The sequence below is a fragment of the Nuphar pumila genome, chromosome 2 (assembly GCF_984573655.1).
Source record: "Nuphar pumila chromosome 2, dmNupPumi1.hap1.1, whole genome shotgun sequence".
Lineage (NCBI taxonomy): Eukaryota > Viridiplantae > Streptophyta > Magnoliopsida > Nymphaeales > Nymphaeaceae > Nuphar > Nuphar pumila.
In genome coordinates, this window is record NC_143250.1 from 124,039,744 (window position 1) to 124,053,042 (window position 13,299).

The following is a 13,299-nucleotide window of genomic DNA, read 5'->3' on the forward strand; positions in this document are numbered from 1 at the left end:
TCATGGAGTTTAAGCGTCAAGCACCACCAATATATGGGTGCGCTGAGGGCCTCGAGACCATGGTGGCATGGGCTGAAACATCTACTCGCCAATAGGGTAATATGTAGTGTTTCTATGATCTTATTGAGTTGTACTCTGTTTCAAGTACTGTGCAATGGTCGATCGACACCCAGCTGATTTGGGATTGAGGTTGGGTGTTTGATCTGTCTATTTTAAGGTTTTTTTTTAATTAGGGGTTTATCTTGGATAATTATAGTTCTCTTCTTATTTTTCTTGTTTTTTTTTATCTGTTTTTGTTCGTCTTTCTCATTCCCTCTTCTTTTTTCTATGCCAAATGAACTAGATTCGATGGATTTTATAGGTTGATCCGTAGGGATATGTCTAGTGTTCAAGTTGTTACTTTGATGCAATGAAAAATGTCTTGAACTTATTGTTTGAGAATTTTGTTTCACCTTATTTCCCTCTTCTAATGTTATACGTTTGTACCCTTTTGTTGATTTTATATGTTTATTAGTTTTAGGATGGTTTAGGGTTGTGATCTCTCTTCAGCTATTCTGAAACTGACTGCATCTATGGATTGTTTGTTTAATCACCTCTAGGAAGGGATAGATATTTGTTGCTTTTCTGTTTTTGAAAAATGAAGTGGTGGTAGAGGGTTTTGATAGAACGGTTTCTACTGATCAAAGAGAGGCATTGTGAACAAATTATGTTTAGAAACACTTCAAGCATGCTATCATACATACTTAGAGAAAATGCCACTGATAGAAAGTCTAGGAGTGACTTTTTCCTGTTTTTGGGCCTAAGATTTGTTCTGTAGAGGTTGTTTCTCTTAGGTTGATGCAGCTTCTAAAGTGCTTCTTGGCAACAATTTCTAAAGCCAAGAAAAAAAATTGTCTCCATTTTATGGCTAGGCCGAGTCCGCCTCCTCTACAAGGGTTGTAGGTCTTTTGTTCAAGCGTCTATGTCTTTACGGAACTTCGTAATGTTGTAATGGTTAGTGGTTGATAATTAGATGGCTTAGTGATGCTAATTCTCTTGAAACATGATGAGTTTATGGTTTAAATCTGGACAATTTCCATTGAAAATGATTTATTGCTATGATTTTATGCCTTGGTATGCTGTGTATATTTTTCAACTAAGAGTATTTGATTTCAAAGAGCATTGCTTTCAGGATTGAATTGTCACAGTGAGACGAGCATTGCTTTTGGAATAAAAAAATATTCTCCCATAATCAATTTTGGTGTTCAGTTCTTGTCTGTGAATCAATGTTGTTGGTTTTATTGGAGTTCCCTGGGGGGAAATTATATATAATCTTTACACTCTCCAAAGATATTTTGTTAGAATACTGTTTCCGATATCACATCGTTGATCCTTCTAGCGCTACTGATATTCATGTATCTACACATTGGATGTTGTTTTGAATTTCATAGGAATATGCACACAATGTAAAAATGATTGAGATTTAACACAATTGAAATGTGTAGTGTAACTGATCAACTTAGATGACAATGGTTTGAGCATAACAAGTTGATCAGCAGGGTCTTGATATGTGAGTATGTTAAACTGCAACATCTATTATGTATAGTCATTTTCTTTTAGTTGTAATTGAGTTTACATATATGATGTTATCTAACTACATTTACTACTGGTTAAAAAAAAAAAATCAGATTTGTTCTAGAAGATTCATTGCACACATCTCATTGGCTTATCTCTAATTTCCAAAAAAAAAAAATCATACATGGTTGGGTCATTCACCTTTTTATTGCCACTAATAGACACAATTCTTCTGTGTGGCTCTCCTATCACACACCTAATCTGCACATATGTTAGCTGGCCCTATGGGTATCTTGGGAAAGCAACTAAGTCCTCCCATTGGTTTATGTGGAACAATTATTTGAGTATGGTACAAAAACAAAACTTCATCATAAGGGCACCTACAATAAAAGACATGGGACATAATACATCTATAATTTGTCCATCTATTTGATATTGTTAAGCAATTACTATGCATAACACCACTACTCCAATGTAGCCAACCTTGACATTGTAGTAACTGCATAAGGTCAGGTAAAGATTTTGTTAAGCATGATTTATCAAGGTGAAGATTTTGCTAGAGCATAATTTTGTCCTTGTTTTCAAGATTATTCCAAAATGGTCAACAATGGGAAATGCATGTGTCGGGGAGGTTCTCTTAGTGCTAGTTGAGGTAGCTTGTAGGCTTAACACAATTAATTTATGTTGTAATTCAGATACAAAGGATTTAGTTGTAAAGCTTCCATCCATCTCCCCAATGACAACATTTTCTGGAGAAAATATTTACTAACTTGGTTATATTGGATGATTCTTACTATAGCATTCTCTTGCACATTGATGACAAAAATCATCCAGAAATATAAATTAAGAGAGCCAAGGAATTTATTTTTGGAATTGAAGATTCTAGTTAAGAGATGTAAGGTTAAATAGGAACTTTCCCTTCGAAAAGCTTACTTTTAAGACACTCCATTCCTAGCACTAAGGGCCACATGATTCTCACTCATGGTAATCATTAACCTTTGGATAGATGAGACATTGTTGCAAAGCAATGTAGAAAGCATGTTTGTTTCAATAGAATTCACTTATTAATATGTTACACTACATGATATTCTAAAATTTAAATTGTTACACATATTTATACACGGGACACTGACCACAACATATAAATATAATGCTTCTTACGCAGACAGAGGAGTCTGAATGCTTTAAAAATTTTCAGGTAGCAAAAAAAGAAAGGTGAAGCATCATGGTGTCACATTTGGAAGTAGTTAAGAGATCACAAATTTTCAGTGTTTCCTGTTTAAACTCTGAATAGTTAGATGTGTATTTCCATTTATGAGATGTAGTAAATGGAATGATTTCAGTACCTTTGCTTACCTGTATTGCGCTTGACATTTGGTCTTGTCACACCCGCTATATATATATATATATAATTACCCAAAATTTTATGTAAAAATGTTGGGGCGTTACTGTTTTGGTGTTAGAGCGAGACTGAAAAACATGAGATCTTAACTTTTTCAGCGATCGCGATGGCTCTGTAAGTATGTTTTGACATACTCTTTAAATTTTACATTGTACTATTGTGTAATTATGTATATGAGAACCTGGAAAATTTCTAGGGACTACACTTGATCTACCTGGTGATGAGATCCAAGTCAACCTATATTTCTTTTTATTAAAAAGTTAATATGGACATCTAGATTTGGGCAACTAGATGTAAATATATATGATGATACGCACACTTGAACTGGATGGAGAGCTCATGTGGCACAGGAGCATGATGAAGACACTTAGTGGTTGAGGGCCAGTTGAAGTTGGTGTAGAGTTCGGAAAAGGTAAGGCTGCTACACTTGAGGATGCGGTTTCCCCAAGCTAGTATGTGTCAACTCCTGCGAGAGTTATAGTTCTCTGATCTAGGCTCAAAGATTGTTTACGTACTTCGTCGAATCCTCCTCAGTACACAATAGCTTCACCTCCTCGTTCCACACTACCTAAGTGGAGATGATTGATGAATCGTAATGACTATCGAAACTATTACGCCGAACGTATTTAAAATGATATTGTGTAAGAGTCAACTGATGAGGCTCTAAGTTATTGTTTCTTTTATTTTCCGACTACGTTGGATGTGTTCGTAACCCTATCATTATAGAAGTGTATATTTTTGATGAGGATATTTCAGACAGAAGGCTAAAGCCTTATCTTTGCCAGTTGAACCTTTGAATTTCCTGTTGGAGGAAAATTGTAGATCCCTAGTTGTTCTTGGTGATGAGAACATGCCTAAAGATGTCATTAGAGTGGTGATTCTTTACCGATGCCGTTAGGATGATGATCTTCTAACGATGCCATTAGAGTGGTGTCTCTCTAATGAAGGTTGTTAGAGTGGTGATTCTCCAGCAATACCGTTAGAGTGGTGATTTTCTAACGATGCCATTAGGGTGATGATGCTCTAATGATGCTGCTGGGGTGGTTATTCTTCAACAATGCCATTAGGGTGGTGATTCCCTGATGATATTGTTGAAGTGATGATTCTTCAACGATGTCGTTAGGGTAGTGATTGTCTAATGATATCGTTAGGGTTGTGATGCTCTAATGATGCTGCTGGGGTGGTGATTCTTCAACAATGTTGTTAGGGTGATGATTCTCTAATGATGTTGTTGAAGTGGTGATTCTTCAACAATGCTGTTAGGGTGGTGATTCTCTAACAATGTCATTAGAGTGGTGATTCTCTAATGAAGCAGTTAAAGTGGTGACTCTTCAACGATGTTATTAAAGTGATGATTCTCTAATGAAGTGGTTAAAGTGACGACTCTTCAACGATGTCATTAGAGTGATGATTCTCTAATGAAACGGTTAAAGTGGTGATTCTTCAACGATGCCATTAGAGTGGTGATTATCTAACAATGTCATCAGGGTGATCATTCTCTAATGATGTTGGCGGAGTGGTGATTCTCCGAATAGTGTGTTAGAGTAACAATTCTCTAACGGTGGTTATCTAGAATGGTGATTTTCTGACGATAGCGGACTTTAAGTGGCGTTCCTGAGGTCGGTCAAAAAAAAAAATAATATGTATTGAGATATTGCACATGTAAAATTTTATTGTGGCATTGTTTGAAGTGTACATCATGCAATCGAGAACTCTGAAATATTGCTAAGGATATTACTTAGCAGGCATAATTGTGATCTAATGATTAACTATTATTATATTTTTGTCCAGATAGATGGCGTGGGCGACCAGGTGCAACGTTATCATGGACACAGTAACCAACCTTGTTGAAGTTGTACAACAGAAGGTGGTTGTAATGCTGCAGATGGGTGCTAACCTCCAATAGGTTACCCGAGAGAGGCAGAACATAGGCATGGTCACCTACAAGCATTTTATGGAAATGGACCATCCTGCTTTTAAGGGTATGACGGACCTTGAAGTTGCCGAGACATGGATACGCCAGATCGAGCATATTTTTCGTGTTTTGAACGTCCCAAAGGAGTTGAAGGTAAACTTCAGTACTTATCGTCTGAAGGACCACGCTGAGAAGTGGTGAGACACAATCTATGCGGTCAAGTTCCAGAATGAAAATGTTACTTGGGACGAGTTTGTTGAGGTTTTTAACTTTGCATACTTCCCTAAGCATGAACGAAATAAGAAGATGCAGAAATTTTTAGACCTACAAGAAGGGGCAACAACACTGACAGATTATATCACTAAGTTTCATTGTCTGGAACGATATTTCCCAAATGTATACACCATGGAAGAGGATCGAGCAATGAAGTTCGCTCGTGGGTTAAAGCCAGCTTTGAGGACCAAGGTGTTCACCCGAGGGCCAAAATCACTGAATGAGGCCATGTAAGTAGCGACTCTATTAGAAGAAGACTGGGTCAAAGAGAAAAAGAACCAGTGGAATAAATCAGAGCAGCAGACCAACGTTTATGTGAGTACTAATGAGAAGAATCCTAGTAAAAGAGAGTTCACACCACCTACAAAAAGCGCCAGGAAGGCTACTCGAACCGCCAACAACAAAAGAAATTACAACAACTAAAGGTTCAACAAATTTGTCGATGGTGCAATGAGGATCATCCCTTCAGAGTTTGCCCTCTCTATAATGGCAACTTTTTCAAATGTGAGCAACCAGGACATATTGCTATGTTTTGCCCGAAAAAGTCTACTAAAAATTTAGTTTAAGCTGATTAGACTCAATTGAAAGAAAAAATGTGCCAATAACTAAGAAATACCATAACCTTTTTGTCGATTGATGTTTGTGATTTCGCGGACGAAATCCTTTTTAAGAAGGGTAGGATGTAAAACCCAAGAATTTTAAAGAATTTTCAATGAAATAAAAGGTGAATTAGTGTGAAATAATAAGATTTTGGTCGAATTCAATTTAAATTTTTATTTAGATCCACTATAAGTTACTTGAAATCCATATACAATAAGTTGGATTCTTAATTGAAATTTAATTAATAATACCTAACGTATATATATATATATATATATATATATATATATATATATATATATATATATATATATATATATATATATATATATATATATATATATATATATATATATATATATCTGAACCCACCGATGGATCCGAGACAAGTTCCAAAGGGGGACCCGAAAAGATATATGGGTCGCGGGTCAAGGTCAACCCAAATGCGCACATGCATGTGCGTAAATGAAAAAAAAAATATAAAATTGGATGAACGTAAACCCTAAGTAGGGTTTACTTTTTTTTATAAAGTGAAAGGGCGGTGGTTGCGTGAAACGGCCTTTCACGTAGCTGGGAAGGGGGTAACCGAGCCGTCTTTCCCCCTCACGATCTCTCATGATTCCCTCTACTCTTTAAACCCTCATCCACCTCTCTCTCTCTCTCTCTCCCTGTGGGGGGGTCGACCTCCATTGCTGGACCGCATGAACTTTCATTCCGATGTGGTGTGTCGCTCCCATGAAGGAAGGAAGGCGCTGTCATTGCCGTCTCGAAACTCCAAACAGGTAAGGAGCATTACTTTTTGTATGTGAGTGGTTGATGCCTCGTTGCACACCTATGTTGCAACATCATGGAATTTAAGCGTCAAGCACCACCTATATGTGGATGCATTGAGGGCCTCGAGACCATGGTAGCATCGGCTGAAACACCTACTCGCCAATAGGGTAATATGTAGGGTTTCTATGATCTTATTGAGTTGTACTCTGTTTCAAGTATTGTGCAATGGTCGATCGACACCCAACTCATTTGGGATTGAGGTTGGGTGTTTGATCTGTCTATTTTAAGGTTTTTTTTGAATTAGGGGTTTATCTTGGATAATCATAGTCCTCTTCTTATTTTTCTTTTTTTCTTTTTGATGTGTTTTTGTTCGTCTTTCTCATTCCCTCTTCTTTTTTCTATGCCAAATGAACTAGATTCGATGGATTTTATCGGTTGATCTGCAGGGATATGTCTAGTGTTCAAGTTGTTACTTTGATGCAATGAAAAATGTCTTGAACTTATTGTTTGAGAATTTTGTTTCACCTTATTTCCCTCTTCTAATGTTATACGTTTGTACCCTTTTGTTGATTTTATATGTTTATTAGTTTTAGGATGGTTTAGGGTTGTGATCTCTCTTTAGCTATTCTAAAACCGACAGCATCTATGGATTGTTTGTTTAATCACCTCTAGGAAGGGACATATATTTGTTGCTTTTCTGTTTTTGAAAAATGAAGTGGTGGTAGAGGGTTTTGATAGAACGGTTTCTACTGATCAAAGAGAGGCATTGTGAACAAATTATGTTTAGAAACACTTCAAGCATGCTATCATACATACTTAGAGAAAATGCCAATGATAGAAAGTCTAGGAGTGACTTTTTCCTGTTTTTGGGCCTAAGATTTGTTCTGTAGAGGTTGTTTCTCTTTGGTTGATGCAGCTTCTAAAGTGCTTCTTGGCAACGATTTCTAAAGCCAAGAAAAAAAATCGTCTCCAGTTTATGGCTAGGCCGAGTCCGCCCCCTCTACAAGGGTTGTAGGTCTTTTGTTCAAGCGTCTATGTCTTTACAGAACTTCGTAATATTGTAATGGTTAGTGGCTGATAATTAGATGGCTTAGTGATGCTAATTCTCTTGAAACATGATGGGTTTATGGTTTAAATTTGGACAATTTCCATTGAAAATGATTTATTGCTATGATTTTATGCCTTGGTATGCTGTGTATATATTTTCAACTAAGAGTATTTGATTTCAAAGAGAATTGCTTTCAGGATTGAATTGTCACAATGAGGTGAGCATTGCTTTTGGAATCGAAAAATATTCTCCCATAATCAATTTTGGTGTTCAGTTCTTGCCTGTGAATCAATGTTGTGGGTTTTGTTGGAGTTCCCTGGGGGGAAATTATATATAATCTTTACACTCTCCAAAGCTATTTTGTTAGAATACTGTTTCCGCTATTACATCGTTGATCCTTCTAGCGCTACTAATATTCATGTATCTACACATTGGATGTTGTTTTGAAATTCATAGGAATATGCAAACAATGTAAAAATGACTGAGATTTAACACAATTGGAATGTGTAGTGTAACTGATCAACTTAGATGACAGTGGTTTGAGCATAACAAGTTGATCCACAGGATCTTGATATGTGAGTATGTTAAACTGCAACATCTATTATGTATAGTCATTCTCTTTTAGTTGTAATTGAGTTTACATATATGATGTTATCTAACTACATTTACTACTGGTTCTTTTCTAAAAAAAAAGAATTCAGATTGGTTCTAGAAGATTCATTGCACACATTTCATTGGCTTATCTCTAGTTTCCAAAAAAAAAAAAATCATACATGGTTGGGTCATTCACCTTTTTATTGCTACTAATGGACACAATTCTTCTGTGTGGCTCTCCTATCACACACCTAATCTGCACATATGTTAGCTGGCCCTATGGGTATCTTGGGAAAGCAACTAAGTCCTCCCATTGGTTTATGTGGAACAATTATCAGAGTACAGTGATGGTACAAAAACAAAACTTCATCATAAGGGCAGCTACAATGAAAGACATGGGACATAGTACGTCTATAGTTTGTCCATCTATTTGATATTATTAAGCAATTACTATGCATAACACCACTACTCCAATGTAGCCAACCTTGACATTGTAGTAACTGCATAAGGTCAGGTAAAGATTTTGTTAAGCATGATTTATCAAGGTGAAGATTTTGCTAGAGCATAATTTTGTCCTTGTTTTCAAGATTATTCCAAAATGGTCAACAATGGGAAATGCATGTGTCGGGGAGGTTCTCTTAGTGCTAGTTGAGGTAGCTTGTAGGCTTAACACAATTAATTTATGTTGTAATTCAGATACAAAGGATTTAGTTGTAAAGCTTCCATCCATCTCCCCAATGACAACATTTTCTGGAGAAAATATTTACTAACTTGGTTATATTGGATGATTCTTACTATAGCATTCTCTTGCACATTGATGACAAAAAATCATCCAGAAATAGAAATTAAGAGAGCCAAGGAATTTATTTTTGGAATCAAAGATTCTAGTTAAGAGATCTATGGTTAAATAGGAGCTTTCCCTTCAAAAAGCTTACTTTTGAGATAATCCATTCCTAGCACTAAGGCCACAAAATTCTCACTCATGGTAATCATTAACCTTTGGATAGATGAGGCATTGTTGCGAAGCAATGTAGAAAGCATGTCTGTTTCAATAGAATTCACTTATTAATATGTTACACTACATGATATTCTAAAATTTAAATTGTTACACATATTTATACACGGGACACTGACCACAACATATAAATATAATGCTTCTTACGCAGACAGAGGAGTCTGACTCTTATGCTTTAAAAATTTTCAGGTAGCAAAAAAAGAAAGGTGGAGCATCATGGTGTCACATTTGGAAGTATTTAAGAGATCACAATTTTTTAGTGTTTTCTGTTTAAACTCTGAATAGTTAGATGTGTATTTTCATTTATGAGATGTGTATTGCGCCTGACATTTGGACTTGTCACTTTCACTATATATATATATAATTACCCAAAATTTTACGTAGAAATGTTGGGGCATTACATTGTTCCTTTCATGATGTGCAATTTAGAATAAGTAAAATAAGTATAATAATCAAGTTTCAATATTAACTGTGTTGAGGGTATACAAAGGAGAAACGTAGAAACAACTGAGACTGCCCAGGGGTTTGTTATTCTATGCATTTTGATAACCCAAATAGCTAGCTGAGTCTGCTCCTAAGGGGACGACCTGTGATTAGGAGAGAATTCCGCATAGGCATATATGGCAAGGGATGCATCCAAACCTCTACAGAAGCCTCTGGGATCTACCACCTAGGATAATTTTTGGTTTCCTCGTCTCCTAACTCCCATGATCAGAGACACTGAATCATTCCTACTCGAGGAGCGTAGTTATTAACAACCTGTCCATCAAAGTTTTTGTACCATCTCATCCTCTCTTTTGACAGAACCAAAAAGACGAATGTGTATGTCAGGTTCTATTTTAATTGATGACATATTCTACATGCTCCGATATTTCAAACCAAATCGAGCATCTTGCTTGTGAAGGCAGATTATCAACATTTATATGATTTTCCTTTAATCACCGCACATTTTCATGCTATGAGCAATCATCGTAGTACTAACATGTCATGCATGTCTTATAGTACCACTACAATGAGAGGGATACCGATTTTTTGAAAATAAACCCCGTCTTTTTAAAATTTCAATGTTGTGTGCTTTAGACCGAAGAATATTTGAGTCATTTCAGATACCAAAGAGAATGACTGAACGTACCACTTGGGGTTACATAATTGAAGCCTTTTCATTACACAAGCTTAAGGAAAAAACTTAGTTGCGAAGCTACAATGCCAAATGCTTGTTTTGTTTTTTGAGATATCAAATAATATGAGTTTGAAATCTCGCATGTGGAATCCTTTTATTTAAAACAAAGACTTGGCGAGGATGCGTAAATTTGCATCTTTAAATACATACATGCATAATATAAAGTAGGAAGGCATATGCAAAATTTATACTTTATAAAATTATATATTTATATAAAATACATATATATTAAAGCATAAGCCTATGCACATTACAACATGGTGGCAAAGTAAATGAAATAAAGCAAAGCCCGATGTGCGAAACTACATATCGAGCTAAATAAATTACATAAGCGATTTACGATATACGAAACCGTACATCTGCTAAATAAATTGTATAAGAGATGCAGGATGTATGAAACCATACATCGATTAAATAAACTATGTAAGTGATGGGCGATGTACGAAACCGTACATCGGTTAAATAAACTGCATAAGTTGATGCACAATGTACGAAACTGTACATCAGCTAAATAAAATGCGTAAATAATGCGCGATGTACGAAATCGTATATCGGCTAAATAAATTACATAAGCGATGTACGATATACAAAATCATACATCAGCTAAATAAATTGCATAAGCAATAGCCTATGTACATTATAGTGCGGTGATAAAGTAAATGATATAATTTAAATGGACAAGAATGCACAAAATTGAGCCATTAAGTTAAAAGCATATATATAAGTTAGAAGTATTTTGCCATTTATTCTTGTATGCAACTTTCTCTTACCTCGAAGATGGTCTGACTCGCTGACAATTCTAAGAGTAGGTTCTTAAAAGTTTGTGCCTAGGTAAGCATGCCTCGTCTATTGCACCAACGTGGTGCGCAAAAAGATATTTTAATGTGCTGCAAAAAGAACGATGCAACAAGCTTATTTTAACAGAATAAGCGACATTTGTGTTGCAAGGGTCGAACCCAAACCCAATTCGAGCCGACCAGACTGATCCAGGCTCGATGCTAGCCAAGTTTAGCCCAATGACACCTGACTAGGCAGAGCAGCTCGGTGGCTCGACTAAGCTGAGGCGAGCCCATCCCGAGCCCCAAGGTGCACTCCGACTTGGGACACCTTGGTGGAAACTGAACTCAGGCAGCCACAACAACAACCTTGTTTCCATTGTCGCAACTTGGGGTAGCGATCAGAGGAGTGGGTGTCGAGTGGAGCTAGCTCGGTCCCTCCATTCAGCCCGCAAGAAAAGGAGAGGCAGACCGAGGGGGGGGGGGGTGTTGCCTGACCCCCGCTATCTTTCCAGAAACAAGAGGTAGGCACAAGAGGTGCCTGCTGTTCATTTCTTAGAGGGGCAAGAGGGAGAGGCATCAAGCCCTCCCTACGGCTGCCACTTGTCGAAAAAACTGCAGCAGGTTGCTGCCGGTCTCGCCTGAGAGGAGGAAGGAGAGGGTGCTCGGCACCCTCTCTCATGGTTGGGTTGTCGACGAGAGAAGAACATCAGGGCTGGAGGTGGGTTGCGACTTCATCCGCCCCACTTGGTCGATATGAGAATAAAAAGAGCAAAGCGGGGGGAGGTGCTCGACACCCTCCCTCTTGGCAAGCCAAAGCCACTAGCAGTGGTGGCTCTGGTCTGCCGATAGCAAAAAGGGAAGAGAGCGTGCTCGTCACCCTCCCTCCTGGCAAGCCAGAGCCACCACCTCTGGTGGCTCTGGTTTGCCAGCAAAAATAGGGAAGAAAAAAATAGGAAAGGGTGCTCGACACCCTCCCTCCTAGCGAGCCAGAGCCACCACCTCTAGTGGCTTTGGTTTGCCGGTAAAAATCAAGGAAGAAGAGGGAAGGTGGCACACAAGTGGTGCTGCCACCTTTTAAAAAAGGGGAACAATGGCACCCGAGAAAGAGAGAGGGAGTGAGAGACACTTACAATGAGAAGGGGCGTCAGGGTTGTATGCGCCCGCGTGGTACAGGAGAGTGGCACTGTGGTGATCGAGTGGTCGTGTGCCTCCATGAAGCAAGGAGGATCAAAGAAGATGAACAAGAGAAGGAGATCTCCTGTGGGTGGCCTCCGTGAACCGGGGATAGAGAGAGTCGAGGAGAGGGGTGAGAGACGGGAGGGGGTTATAGCGAGGGGTGTTGGGTTGCACCGGCGGTGCAAGATATCCTGACAAGGGGAAAGAGGCGGGGGGGCTGAGGTCGTGCGCCGGTGTGGGAGAAACAGGGAAAGCGTTGTGGGGTGGGGTGGGGGGGTTTAAATAGACTACGGGTAAGATCTAACCTGAATCCAAACAAGTAATTTTTTTTAAAGCACTGGTCATGCCAAACACATTTAAGGAGTTAGAATTGTAAACAAAGCATTGAAAAAACTTATTTAACATGTTTCATTTAGTATGTTTTCATCACTTTACACACAAATATCTTACTCAAGTTTATGACCAATAGCTAATAAAATAACAAGTTGACGAGACGTCACAAGTTTGAAACCCATGGGTGGGGCTGATAAACAAACTGGACAACTCGTGGCTTGGCTGGTCACGAACTTGTTCGTGATGGGTTCGTACAATTGGCAAGCCATACTATGAGCTTCTGATTTCACTTAAACGAGTCGAGCTCTCAGCAGGTCTCAAGAGAGCTCGTGTAGATAATATATATAATTTATATATAATATATATTTTGAGTATAATATATAAAAAACAATACATAAAATTTATGTACAAAGAAAAGATGCAAGGAAAATATATACATAAAACATGAATTATTAAGTGTAATATATAAAAATATATATTTTAATTATAATATATATTTCATCATTCAAGGACAAGTTGAACTCAAGATCGGTTAAGCTAAATACAAACACACTAGCCGAGTCATTAGCTCAATCCACTGGTAAACCACCCAAGCCTCAACATGTCCTGTTCGGCTTCTTTACTAGCCCTACCCACAGATGGCATTCCTTGCCGCA